This window comes from Notolepis coatsorum, assembly GCF_963971535.1.
Source record: "Notolepis coatsorum genome assembly, chromosome: 5".
NCBI classification, from domain to species: domain Eukaryota; kingdom Metazoa; phylum Chordata; class Actinopteri; order Aulopiformes; family Paralepididae; genus Notolepis; species Notolepis coatsorum.
Window position 1 is genome coordinate 195,256,101 of NC_140169.1, and position 14,435 is coordinate 195,270,535.

A 14,435-nucleotide genomic window follows, 5' to 3' on the forward strand; every position below is an offset into this window, starting at 1 on the left:
TGGTCCTCATGTCCTCAGGTCCTCAGGTCCTCATGTCCTATGGTCCTCAGGTCCTCATGTCATCAGGTCATCATGTCCTCATGTCCTCTGGTCCTCATGTCCTCAGGTCCTCAGGTCATCATGTCCTCTGGTCCTCAGGTCATGTCCTCATGTCCTCTGGTCCTCATGTCCTCATGTCCTCTGGTCCTCTGGTCCTCATGTCCTCAGGTCCTCTGGTCCTCATGTCCTCAGGTCATCATGTCCTCATGTCCTCTGGTCCTCATGTCCTCAGGTCATCATGTCCTCATGTCCTCTGGTCCTCATGTCCTCAGGTCCTCAGGTCATCATGTCCTCTGGTCCTCAGGTCATCATGTCCTCATGTCCTCTGGTCCTCATGTCCTCATGTCCTCTGGTCCTCATGTCCCCAGGTCCTCAGGTCATCATGTCCTCATGTCCTCTGGTCCTCATGTCCTCAGGTCCTCAGGTCATCATGTCCTCATGTCCTCATGTCCTCAGGTCCTCATGTCCTCTGGTCCTCAGGTCCTCATGTCATCATGTCCTCATGTCATCATGTCCTCATGTCTCCATGTCCTCTGGTCCTCATGTCCTCATGTCATCATGTCCTCATGTCCTCAGGTCCTCTGGTCCTCATGTCCTCATGTCCTCAGGTCATCATGTCCTCATGTCCTCAGGTCCTCTGGTCCTCATGTCCTCATGTCTTCATGTCCTCAGGTCCTCTGGTCCTCATGTCCTCATGTCCTCAGGTCATCATGTCCTCATGTTCTCTGGTCCTCAGGTCCTCAGGTCCTCTGGTCCTCAGGTCCTCATGTCCTCTGGTCCTCTGGTCCTCATGTCCTCATGTCCTCAGGTCATCATGTCCTCAGGTCCTCATGTCCTCTGGTCCTCAGGTCATCATGTCCTCATGTCCTCTGGTCATCATGTCCTCATGCCCTCAGGTCATCATGTCCTCAGGTCCTCATGTCCTCTGGTCCTCAGGTCATCATGTCCTCATGTCCTCTGGTCCTCATGTCCTCAGGTCCTCAGGTCCTCATGTCCTCTGGTCCTCATGTCCTCAGGTCCTCATGTCATCATGTCCTCATGTCCTCAGGTCCTCATGTCCTCATGTCCTCAGGTCCTCATGTCCTCAGGTCCTCATGTCCTCTGGTCCTCAGGTCCTCATGTCATCATGTCCTCATGTCCTCATGTCCTCATGTCTCCATGTCCTCAGGTCCTCAGGTCCTCATGTCCTCAGGTCCTTATGTCCTCATGTCCTCATGTATCCATGTCCTCAGGTCCTCATGTCCTCATGTCAAGTTCAAGTTCAAGTTCAAGTTCTTTAATAGTTGTCATACAGAAGTACAGAATACTTTCATACAAAATGCTTCTTACTGTTACGCTCCAGAGATTGTGCTAGACAAGATAGTATCAAATAACATAATAACATAATATAGCATGAATTTAGAAGAAGAAAATTAGGTCACAGTGTTCGGTATAGACATATGTACAATGTTCTGAGTTACCATATAATATACAATACACAATACTATGCAGTGTACTAATGTACAGTACTATCTAGTGCAAAGCAGAAATGGGATGAGGTACAATTTTAGGTACAATTTACAGTAAGGTGTACGAGTTGTAGTGCAATCCTTCATCCATAAATATAAAGTGTGGGGAGTGGGTGCTACAGTGTGTTTGTTTAAAGTGGGTGTGTGCTATAAGTGTGTGGAGTGGGTGCTACAGTGTGTTTGTTTAAAGTGAGTGTGTGCGTGTGGATGTGTGTACTATGTGCGTTTGGTGGTTGTTGTTGTGTAGTGTTCATTCATTGTTCGTTTAGCAGCCTGATGGCCTGGGGATAGAAGCTTCTTCTGAGTCTTTCTGTGCTCGCCTTGAGACTCCTGTATCGCTTGCCTGACCGCAGCAGTTCAAAGAGGCAGTTGTTCGGGTGACTGGAGTCTTTAATGATTCTCTTAGCCTTGCCCTTGCAACGCTTGTAGTAAATGTTCTGGAGGGTGGGGAGCCCCCCTCCAATTGTGCGTTCGGCTGAATGTGTCACTCTTTGTAGTCTGCTTTGGTCTTGTGCAGTGCTATTCCCAAACCAGGAGGTGATGTTGCCGGTCAAGATGCTCTCTATTGTACATGAGTAGAAGTTCTTAAGGATCTTCTGGCTGACTTGGAACTTCCTTAGGCGCCTGAGGAAGTAGAGGCGTTGTCGTGCCTTCTTCACAACACTGTTAATGTGTGTGGTCCATGTCAAGTCCTCGGATATGTAGGCTCCGAGGTACTTAAAGCTGTTGACTCTCTCAACCGGTGCCCCGTCGATGCTGAGGGGGCTGTAGTCCTTGACCCCCGACCTCCTGAAGTCCACAATCATCTCCTTTGTTTTGCTGACGTTCAGGGAGAGGCTGTTTTCCTGGCACCATCCCGCCAGGACCTTGACCTCTTCCAGGTAGGCCCTCTCGTCGTTGGCAGAGATCAGGCCCACCACCACTGTGTCGTCAGCAAATTTGACGATTGTATTGCTACTCCGCTGAGCCACACAGTCGTGTGTGTACAGGGAGTAGAGGAGGGGACTCAGAACACAGCCCTGGGGGGCCCCTATGTTGAGGGTGATGGATGAGGAGGTGCAGTTGCCTGCTCTCACCACCTGGGGTCTGCCAGTCAGGAAGTCCAAGACCCACTGGCAGAGGTCATAGCCCAAGCCCAGGTCCCTGAGCTTGGCTATGAGTATGGAGGGGACTATGGTATTGAATGCCGAGCTGTAGTCGATGAATAGCATTCTCACATACTTCCCCTGCCTCTTGTCCAGGTGTGATGCTGCTGTGTGCAGCACATGGGATATGGCGTCCTCCGTGGACCTGTTGGGGCGGTATGCAAATTGCAGGGGGTCCATGTTGATGGGGAGGGAGGAGCAGCCCTTTACTAGCTTCTCAAAGCACTTCATGGCTATGGAGGTGAGAGCTACAGGGCGGTAGTCGTTGAGGCAAGCAGGCTTGGATTTTTTGGGTACAGGGATAATAGTGGACTTCTTCAGGCAGGTGGGGATGACAGCCTGTTCTAAGGACAGGTTAAATATGTCAGTGAATACTGGGGCCAGTTGGTCGGCACAGACTTTTAGGACGCGGCCGGGGATGCCGTCTGGACCTGCTGCCTTCCTGATATTCACTTTTTTAAAGGTCCGCCTCACCTCATGCTCTGTTACCCTGAACACTGCGCCTCCATCAGCAGCCGACCCCCCCCCCCCCCCATTGCCGAGGCTTGTGAGCTGGTGTTGTTATTACCAGCATCAAACCTCGCATAGAAGGTATTGAGGTCATTTGCTAAGGAGATGTCACTGTTCAGTTTGAGGGAGGCGCCTTTGTAGTCTGTCATCGTTTTGAGGCCCTGCCACATAGCTCTAGAGTCAGCTTGTTCAAACTGGAGTTCAATTTTATCCCTGTAGCGTCGTTTGGCCTCTGACACTGTCCTCCTTACGTTGTGTTGCGCCACCTTGTGGTCATTCATGTTGCCTGCCTCTAGGCCGTCGTTGTATGCTTTGGTGCGCTCTCTCAGAGCTCATGTTCTCATGTCATCATGTCCGCATGTCCTCATGTCCTCATGTCTCCATGTCCTCATGTCATCATGTCCTCTGTTCCTCAGGTCATCAGGTCCTCATGTCCTCATGTCCTCAGGTCCTCATGTCATCATGTCCTCATGTCTCCATGTCCTCAGGTCCTCATGTCCTCATGTCCTCATGTCCTCAGGTCCTCATGTCCTCAGGTCCTCATGTCCTCAGTTCCTCATGTCCTCAGGTCCTCATGTCCTCAGGTCCTCTGGTCCTCTGGTCATCATGTCCTCATGTCCCCATGTCCTCAGGTCCTCTGGTCCTCATGTCCTCATGTCCTCAGGTCCTCAGGTCATCATGTCATCATGTCCTCATGTCCTCAGGTCCTCATGTCATCATGTCCTCAGGTCCTCATGTCCTCATGTCCTCATGTCCTCAGGTCCTCAGGTCCTCATGTCCTCATGTCCGCATGTCCTCATGTCCTCTGGTCCTCAGGTCCTCATGTCATCAGGTCCTCAGGTCCTCTGGTCCTCATGTCCTCAGGTCATCTGGTCCTCATGTCCTCAGGTCCTCATGTCCTCAGGTCCTCATGTCATCATGTCCTCATGTCCTCAGGTCCTCATGTCCTCATGTCCTCATGTCCTCAGGTCCTCATGTCTCCATGTCCTCAGGTCCTCATGTCCTCATGTCCTCAGGTCATCATGTCATCAGGTTCTCATGTCCTCTGGTCCTCAGGTCCTCATGTCCTCATGTCCTCATGTCCTCATGTCCTCAGGTCCTCAGGTCCTCAGGTCCTCATGTCCTCATGTCCTCAGGTCATCATGTCATCAGGTTCTCATGTCCTCTGGTCCTCAGGTCCTCATGTCCTCAGGTCCTCATGTCCTCATGTCCACAGGTCCTCTGGTCCTCTGGTCCTCATGTCCTCAGGTCCTCAGGTCCTCATGTCCTCATGTCCTCATGTCCTCAGGTCCTCATGTCCTCATGTCCTCATGTCCTCATGTCCACATGTCCTCATGTCATCAGGTCCTCTGGTCCTCATGTCCTCAGGTCCTCTGGTCCTCTGGTCCTCATGTCCTCGTGTCCTCAGGTCCTCGTGTCTCCATGTCCTCAGGTCCTCAGGTCCTCAGGTCCTCATGTCCTCATGTCTCCATGTCATCATGTCCTCATGTCCTCAGGTCCGCAGGTCCTCTGGTCCTCTGGTCCTCATGTCCTCATGTCCTCATGTCCTCAGGTCCTCATGTCCTCATGTCCTCATGTCCTCATGTCCACATGTCCTCATGTCATCAGGTCCTCTGGTCCTCATGTCCTCAGGTCCTCTGGTCCTCATGTCCTCGTGTCCTCAGGTCCTCATGTCTCCATGTCCTCAGGTCCTCAGGTCCTCAGGTCCTCATGTCCTCATGTATCCATGTCCTCATGTCCTCATGTCCTCAGGTCCCCAGGTCCTCTGGTCCTCATGTCCTCATGTCCTCATGTCCTCAGGTCCTCATGTCCTCATGTCCTCATGTCCTCAGGTCATCATGTCCTCATGTCCTCAGGTCCTCAGGTCCTCATGTATTCATGTCCACATGTCCTCATGTCCTCATGTCCTCATGTCCTCTGGTCCTCATGTCCTCAGGTCCTCATGTCCTCATGTCCTCATGTCTCCAGGTCCTCATGTCCTCATGTCCTCAGGTCATCAGGTCCTCAGGTCCTCAGGTCCTCATGTCCTCATGTCCACATGTCCTCATGTCCTCTGGTCATCATGTCCTAAGGTCCTCTGATCCTCAGGTCCTCATGTCCTCAGGTCCTCATGTCCACATGTCCTCATGTCCTCAGGTCCTCATGTCCTCATGTCCTCATGTCCTCAGGTCCTCAGGTCCTCTGGTCCTCTGGTCCTCATGTCCTCATGTCCTCATGGCCTCATGTCCTCAGGTCCTCAGGTCCTCATGTCCTCATGTCCTCATGTCCTCAGGTCATCTGGTCATCATGTCCTCATGTCCTCATGTCCTCATGTCCTCAGGTACTCATGTCCTCATGTCCTCAGGTCCTCTGGTCCTCATGTCCTCATGTCATCATGTCATCATGTCATCAGGTCCTCTGGTCCTCATGTCCTCATGTCCTCAGGTCCTCAGGTCCTCATGTCCTCATGTCCTCAGGTCCTCTGGTCCTCATGTCCTCATGTCTTCATGTCCTCAGGTCCTCTGGTCCTCTGGTCCTCATGTCCTCATGTCCTCAGGTCATCATGTCCTCATGTCCTCTGGTCCTCATGTCCTCAGGTCCTCAGGTCCTCATGTCCTATGGTCCTCAGGTCCTCATGTCATCAGGTCATCATGTCCTCATGTCCTCTGGTCCTCATGTCCTCATGTCCTCAGGTCCTCAGGTCATCATGTCCTCTGGTCCTCAGGTCATCATGTCCTCATGTCATCTGGTCCTCATGTCCTCATGTCCTCTGGTCCTCTGGTCCTCATGTCCTCAGGTCCTCTGGTCCTCATGTCCTCAGGTCATCATGTCCTCATGTCCTCTGGTCCTCATGTCCTCATGTCCTCTGGTCCTCTGGTCCTCATGTCCTCAGGTCCTCTGGTCCTCATGTCCTCAGGTCATCATGTCCTCATGTCCTCTGGTCCTCATGTCCTCATGTCCTCATGGCCTCATGTCCTCAGGTCCTCAGGTCCTCATGTCCTCATGTCCTCATGTCCTCAGGTCATCTGGTCATCATGTCCTCATGTCCTCATGTCCTCATGTCCTCAGGTACTCATGTCCTCATGTCCTCAGGTCCTCTGGTCCTCATGTCCTCATGTCATCATGTCATCATGTCATCAGGTCCTCTGGTCCTCATGTCCTCATGTCCTCAGGTCCTCAGGTCCTCATGTCCTCATGTCCTCAGGTCCTCTGGTCCTCATGTCCTCATGTCTTCATGTCCTCAGGTCCTCTGGTCCTCTGTTCCTCATGTCCTCATGTCCTCAGGTCATCATGTCCTCATGTCCTCTGGTCCTCATGTCCTCAGGTCCTCAGGTCCTCATGTCCTATGGTCCTCAGGTCCTCATGTCATCAGGTCATCATGTCCTCATGTCCTCTGGTCCTCATGTCCTCATGTCCTCAGGTCCTCAGGTCATCATGTCCTCTGGTCCTCAGGTCATCATGTCCTCATGTCATCTGGTCCTCATGTCCTCATGTCCTCTGGTCCTCTGGTCCTCATGTCCTCAGGTCCTCTGGTCCTCATGTCCTCAGGTCATCATGTCCTCATGTCCTCTGGTCCTCATGTCCTCAGGTCATCATGTCCTCATGTCCTCTGGTCCTCATGTCCTCAGGTCCTCAGGTCATCATGTCCTCTGGTCCACAGGTCATCATGTCCTCATGTCCTCTGGTCCTCATGTCCTCATGTCCTCTGGTCCTCATGTCCCCAGGTCCTCAGGTCATCATGTCCTCAGGTCCTCTGGTCCTCATGTCCTCAGGTCCTCTGGTCCTCATGTCCTCAGGTCCTCATGTCCTCAGGTCCTCATGTCATCATGTCCTCATGTCCTCAGGTCCTCATGTCCTCATGTCCTCAGGTCCTCATGTCTCCATGTCCTCAGGTCCTCATGTCCTCATGTCCGCATGTCCTCAGGTCATCATGTCATCAGGTTCTCATGTCCTCTGGTCCTCAGGTCCTCATGTCCTCATGTCCTCATGTCCTCAGGTCCTCAGGTCCTCAGGTCCTCATGTCCTCATGTCCTCAGGTCATCATGTCATCAGGTTCTCATGTCCTCTGGTCCTCAGGTCCTCATGTCCTCAGGTCCTCATGTCCTCATGTCCACAGGTCCTCTGGTCCTCTGGTCCTCATGTCATCAGGTCCTCAGGTCCTCATGTCCTCATGTCCTCATGTCCTCAGGTCCTCATGTCCTCATGTCCTCATGTCCTCATGTCCACATGTCCTCATGTCATCAGGTCCTCTGGTCCTCATGTCCTCAGGTCCTCTGGTCCTCATGTCCTCGTGTCCTCAGGTCCTCATGTCTCCATGTCCTCAGGTCCTCAGGTCCTCAGGTCCTCATGTCCTCATGTCTCCATGTCATCATGTCCTCATGTCCTCAGGTCCGCAGGTCCTCTGGTCCTCTGGTCCTCATGTCCTCAGGTCCTCATGTCCTCATGTCCTCATGTCCTCATGTCCACATGTCCTCATGTCATCAGGTCCTCTGGTCCTCATGTCCTCAGGTCCTCTGGTCCTCATGTCCTCGTGTCCTCAGGTCCTCATGTCTCCATGTCCTCAGGTCCTCAGGTCCTCAGGTCCTCATGTCCTCATGTCTCCATGTCCTCATGTCCTCATGTCCTCAGGTCCTCAGGTCCTCTGGTCCTCTGGTCCTCATGTCCTCATGTCCTCAGGTCCTCATGTCCTCATGTCCTCAGGTCATCATGTCCTCATGTTCTCAGGTCCTCAGGTCCTCAGGTCCTCATGTATTCATGTCCACATGTCCTCATGTCCTCATGTCCTCATGTCCTCTGGTCCTCATGTCCTCAGGTCCTCATGTCCTCATGTCCTCATGTCTCCAGGTCCTCATGTCCTCATGTCCTCAGGTCCTCAGGTCCTCAGGTCCTCAGGTCCTCATGTCCTCATGTCCACATGTCCTCATGTCCTCTGGTCCTCATGTTCTAAGGTCATCTGGTCCTCTGGTCCTCATGTCCTCATGTCCTCATGGCCTCATGTCCTCAGGTCCTCAGGTCCTCATGTCCTCATGTCCTCATGTCCTCAGGTCATCTGGTCATCATGTCCTCATGTCCTCATGTCCTCATGTCCTCAGGTCCTCAGGTACTCATGTCCTCATGTCCTCATGTCCTCAGGTCCTCTGGTCCTCATGTCCTCATGTCATCATGTCATCATGTCATCAGGTCCTCTGGTCCTCATGTCCTCATGTCCTCAGGTCCTCAGGTCCTCATGTCCTCATGTCCTCAGGTCCTCAGGTCCTCTGGTCCTCATGTCCTCATGTCTTCATGTCCTCAGGTCCTCTGGTCCTCTGGTCCTCATGTCCTCATGTCCTCAGGTCATCATGTCCTCATGTCCTCTGGTCCTCATGTCCTCAGGTCCTCAGGTCCTCATGTCCTATGGTCCTCAGGTCCTCATGTCATCAGGTCATCATGTCCTCATGTCCTCTGGTCCTCATGTCCTCAGGTCCTCAGGTCATCATGTCCTCTGGTCCTCAGGTCATGTCCTCATGTCCTCTGGTCCTCATGTCCTCATGTCCTCTGGTCCTCTGGTCCTCATGTCCTCAGGTCCTCTGGTCCTCATGTCCTCAGGTCATCATGTCCTCATGTCCTCTGGTCCTCATGTCCTCAGGTCATCATGTCCTCATGTCCTCTGGTCCTCATGTCCTCAGGTCCTCAGGTCATCATGTCCTCAGGTCATCATGTCCTCATGTCCTCTGGTCCTCATGTCCTCATGTCCTCTGGTCCTCATGTCCCCAGGTCCTCAGGTCATCATGTCCTCATGTCCTCTGGTCCTCATGTCCTCAGGTCCTCAGGTCATCATGTCCTCATGTCCTCATGTCCTCAGGTCCTCATGTCCTCTGGTCCTCAGGTCCTCATGTCATCATGTCCTCATGTCATCATGTCCTCATGTCTCCATGTCCTCTGGTCCTCATGTCCTCATGTCATCATGTCCTCATGTCCTCAGGTCCTCAGGTCCTCTGGTCCTCATGTCCTCATGTCCTCAGGTCATCATGTCCTCATGTCCTCAGGTCCTCTGGTCCTCATGTCCTCATGTCTTCATGTCCTCAGGTCCTCTGGTCCTCATGTCCTCATGTCCTCAGGTCATCATGTCCTCATGTCCTCAGGTCCTCTGGTCCTCATGTCCTCATGTCTTCATGTCCTCATGTCCTCAGGTCATCATGTCCTCATGTCATCTGGTCCTCATGTCCTCAGGTCCTCAGGTCCTCTGGTCCTCAGGTCCCCATGTCCTCTGGTCCTCTGGTCCTCATGTCCTCATGTCCTCAGGTCATCATGTCCTCAGGTCCTCATGTCCTCTGGTCCTCAGGTCATCATGTCCTCATGTCCTCTGGTCATCATGTCCTCAGGTCCTCATGTCATCATGTCCTCAGGTCCTCATGTCCTCATGTCCTCATGTCCTCAGGTCCTCAGGTCCTCATGTCCTCATGTCCGCATGTCCTCATGTCCTCTGGTCCTCAGGTCCTCATGTCATCAGGTCCTCAGGTCCTCTGGTCCTCATGTCCTCAGGTCATCTGGTCCTCATGTCCTCAGGTCCTCATGTCCTCAGGTCCTCATGTCATCATGTCCTCATGTCCTCAGGTCCTCATGTCCTCATGTCCTCATGTCCTCAGGTCCTCATGTCTCCATGTCCTCAGGTCCTCATGTCCTCATGTCCTCAGGTCATCATGTCATCAGGTTCTCATGTCCTCTGGTCCTCAGGTCCTCATGTCCTCATGTCCTCATGTCCTCATGTCCTCAGGTCCTCAGGTCCTCAGGTCCTCATGTCCTCATGTCCTCAGGTCATCATGTCATCAGGTTCTCATGTCCTCAGGTCCTCATGTCCTCAGGTCCTCAGGTCCTCAGGTCCTCATGTCCTCATGTCCTCAGGTCATCATGTCATCAGGTTCTCATGTCCTCATGTCCTCATGTCCTCAGGTCCTCAGGTCCTCAGGTCCTCATGTCCTCATGTCCTCAGGTCATCATGTCATCAGGTTCTCATGTCCTCTGGTCCTCAGGTCCTCATGTCCTCAGGTCCTCATGTCCTCATGTCCACAGGTCCTCTGGTCCTCTGGTCCTCATGTCCTCAGGTCCTCAGGTCCTCATGTCCTCATGTCCTCATGTCCTCAGGTCCTCATGTCCTCATGTCCTCATGTCCTCATGTCCACATGTCCTCATGTCATCAGGTCCTCTGGTCCTCATGTCCTCAGGTCCTCTGGTCCTCTGGTCCTCATGTCCTCGTGTCCTCAGGTCCTCATGTCTCCATGTCCTCAGGTCCTCAGGTCCTCAGGTCCTCATGTCCTCATGTCTCCATGTCATCATGTCCTCATGTCCTCTGGTCCTCTGGTCCTCATGTCCTCATGTCCTCATGTCCTCAGGTCCTCATGTCCTCATGTCCTCATGTCCACATGTCCTCATGTCATCAGGTCCTCTGGTCCTCATGTCCTCAGGTCCTCTGGTCCTCATGTCCTCGTGTCCTCAGGTCCTCATGTCTCCATGTCCTCAGGTCCTCAGGTCCTCAGGTCCTCATGTCCTCATGTATCCATGTCCTCATGTCCTCATGTCCTCAGGTCCTCAGGTCCTCTGGTCCTCATGTCCTCATGTCCTCATGTCCTCAGGTCCTCATGTCCTCATGTCCTCATGTCCTCAGGTCATCATGTCCTCATGTCCTCAGGTCCTCAGGTCCTCATGTATTCATGTCCACATGTCCTCATGTCCTCATGTCCTCATGTCCTCTGGTCCTCATGTCCTCAGGTCCTCATGTCCTCATGTCCTCATGTCTCCAGGTCCTCATGTCCTCATGTCCTCAGGTCATCAGGTCCTCAGGTCCTCAGGTCCTCATGTCCTCATGTCCACATGTCCTCATGTCCTCTGGTCCTCATGTCCTAAGGTCCTCTGATCCTCAGGTCCTCATGTCCACATGTCCTCATGTCCTCAGGTCCTCATGTCCTCATGTCCTCATGTCCTCAGGTCCTCAGGTCCTCTGGTCCTCTGGTCCTCATGTCCTCATGTCCTCATGGCCTCATGTCCTCAGGTCCTCATGTCCTCATGTCCTCATGTCCTCAGGTCATCTGGTCATCATGTCCTCATGTCCTCATGTCCTCATGTCCTCAGGTACTCATGTCCTCATGTCCTCAGGTCCTCTGGTCCTCATGTCCTCATGTCATCATGTCATCATGTCATCAGGTCCTCTGGTCCTCATGTCCTCATGTCCTCAGGTCCTCAGGTCCTCATGTCCTCATGTCCTCAGGTCCTCAGGTCCTCTGGTCCTCATGTCCTCATGTCTTCATGTCCTCAGGTCCTCTGGTCCTCTGGTCCTCATGTCCTCATGTCCTCAGGTCATCATGTCCTCATGTCCTCTGGTCCTCATGTCCTCAGGTCCTCAGGTCCTCATGTCCTATGGTCCTCAGGTCCTCATGTCATCAGGTCATCATGTCCTCATGTCCTCTGGTCCTCATGTCCTCAGGTCCTCAGGTCATCATGTCCTCTGGTCCTCAGGTCATCATGTCCTCATGTCATCTGGTCCTCATGTCCTCATGTCCTCATGTCCTCTGGTCCTCTGGTCCTCATGTCCTCAGGTCCTCTGGTCCTCATGTCCTCAGGTCATCATGTCCTCATGTCCTCTGGTCCTCATGTCCTCAGGTCATCATGTCCTCATGTCCTCTGGTCCTCATGTCCTCAGGTCCTCAGGTCATCATGTCCTCTGGTCCGCAGGTCATCATGTCCTCATGTCCTCTGGTCCTCATGTCCTCATGTCCTCTGGTCCTCATGTCCCCAGGTCCTCAGGTCATCATGTCCTCAGGTCCTCTGGTCCTCATGTCCTCAGGTCCTCTGGTCCTCATGTCCTCAGGTCCTCATGTCCTCAGGTCCTCATGTCATCATGTCCTCATGTCCTCAGGTCCTCATGTCCTCATGTCCTCAGGTCCTCATGTCTCCATGTCCTCAGGTCCTCATGTCCTCATGTCCGCATGTCCTGAGGTCATCATGTCATCAGGTTCTCATGTCCTCTGGTCCTCAGGTCCTCATGTCCTCATGTCCTCATGTCCTCAGGTCCTCAGGTCCTCAGGTCCTCATGTCCTCATGTCCTCAGGTCATCATGTCATCAGGTTCTCATGTCCTCTGGTCCTCAGGTCCTCATGTCCTCAGGTCCTCATGTCCTCATGTCCACAGGTCCTCTGGTCCTCTGGTCCTCATGTCCTCAGGTCCTCAGGTCCTCATGTCCTCATGTCCTCATGTCCTCAGGTCCTCATGTCCTCATGTCCTCATGTCCACATGTCCTCATGTCATCAGGTCCTCTGGTCCTCATGTCCTCAGGTCCTCTGGTCCTCATGTCCTCGTGTCCTCAGGTCCTCATGTCTCCATGTCCTCAGGTCCTCAGGTCCTCAGGTCCTCATGTCCTCATGTCTCCATGTCATCATGTCCTCATGTCCTCAGGTCCGCAGGTCCTCTGGTCCTCTGGTCCTCATGTCCTCAGGTCCTCATGTCCTCAGGTCCTCATGTCCTCATGTCCTCATGTCCTCAGGTCCTCTGGTCCTCATGTCCTCGTGTCCTCAGGTCCTCATGTCCTCATGTCCGCATGTCCTCATGTCATCAGGTCCTCAGGTCCTCAGGTCCTCAGGTCCTCATGTCCTCATGTCTCCATGTCCTCATGTCCTCATGTCCTCAGGTCCTCAGGTCCTCTGGTCCTCTGGTCCTCATGTCCTCATGTCCTCAGGTCCTCATGTCCTCATGTCCTCAGGTCATCATGTCCTCATGTTCTCAGGTCCTCAGGTCCTCATGTATTCATGTCCACATGTCCTCATGTCCTCATGTCCTCATGTCCTCTGGTCCTCATGTCCTCAGGTCCTCATGTCCTCATGTCCTCATGTCTCCAGGTCCTCATGTCCTCATGTCCTCAGGTCCTCAGGTCCTCAGGTCCTCATGTCCTCATGTCCACATGTCCTCATGTCCTCTGGTCCTCATGTTCTAAGGTCATCTGGTCCTCTGGTCCTCATGTCCTCATGTCCTCAGGTCCTCAGGTCCTCATGTCCTCATGTCCTCATGTCCTCAGGTCATCTGGTCATCATGTCCTCATGTCCTCATGTCCTCATGTCCTCAGGTCCTCAGGTACTCATGTCCTCATGTCCTCATGTCCTCAGGTCCTCTGGTCCTCATGTCCTCATGTCATCATGTCATCATGTCATCAGGTCCTCTGGTCCTCATGTCCTCATGTCCTCAGGTCCTCAGGTCCTCATGTCCTCATGTCCTCAGGTCCTCAGGTCCTCTGGTCCTCATGTCCTCATGTCTTCATGTCCTCAGGTCCTCTGGTCCTCTGGTCCTCATGTCCTCATGTCCTCAGGTCATCATGTCCTCATGTCCTCTGGTCCTCATGTCCTCAGGTCCTCAGGTCCTCATGTCCTATGGTCCTCAGGTCCTCATGTCATCAGGTCATCATGTCCTCATGTCCTCTGGTCCTCATGTCCTCAGGTCCTCAGGTCATCATGTCCTCTGGTCCTCAGGTCATGTCCTCATGTCCTCTGGTCCTCATGTCCTCATGTCCTCTGGTCCTCTGGTCCTCATGTCCTCAGGTCCTCTGGTCCTCATGTCCTCAGGTCATCATGTCCTCATGTCCTCTGGTCCTCATGTCCTCAGGTCATCATGTCCTCATGTCCTCTGGTCCTCATGTCCTCAGGTCCTCAGGTCATCATGTCCTCAGGTCATCATGTCCTCATGTCCTCTGGTCCTCATGTCCTCATGTCCTCTGGTCCTCATGTCCCCAGGTCCTCAGGTCATCATGTCCTCATGTCCTCTGGTCCTCATGTCCTCAGGTCCTCAGGTCATCATGTCCTCATGTCCTCATGTCCTCAGGTCCTCATGTCCTCTGGTCCTCAGGTCCTCATGTCATCATGTCCTCATGTCATCATGTCCTCATGTCTCCATGTCCTCTGGTCCTCATGTCCTCATGTCATCATGTCCTCATGTCCTCAGGTCCTCAGGTCCTCTGGTCCTCATGTCCTCATGTCCTCAGGTCATCATGTCCTCATGTCCTCAGGTCCTCTGGTCCTCATGTCCTCATGTCTTCATGTCCTCAGGTCCTCTGGTCCTCATGTCCCCATGTCCTCAGGTCATCATGTCCTCATGTCCTCTGGTCCTCATGTCCTCAGGTCCTCAGGTCCTCTGGTCCTCAGGTCCCCATGTCCTCTGGTCCTCTGGTCCTCATGTCCTCATGTCCTCAGGTCATCATGTCCTCAGGTCCTCATGTCCTCTGGTCCTCAGGTCATCA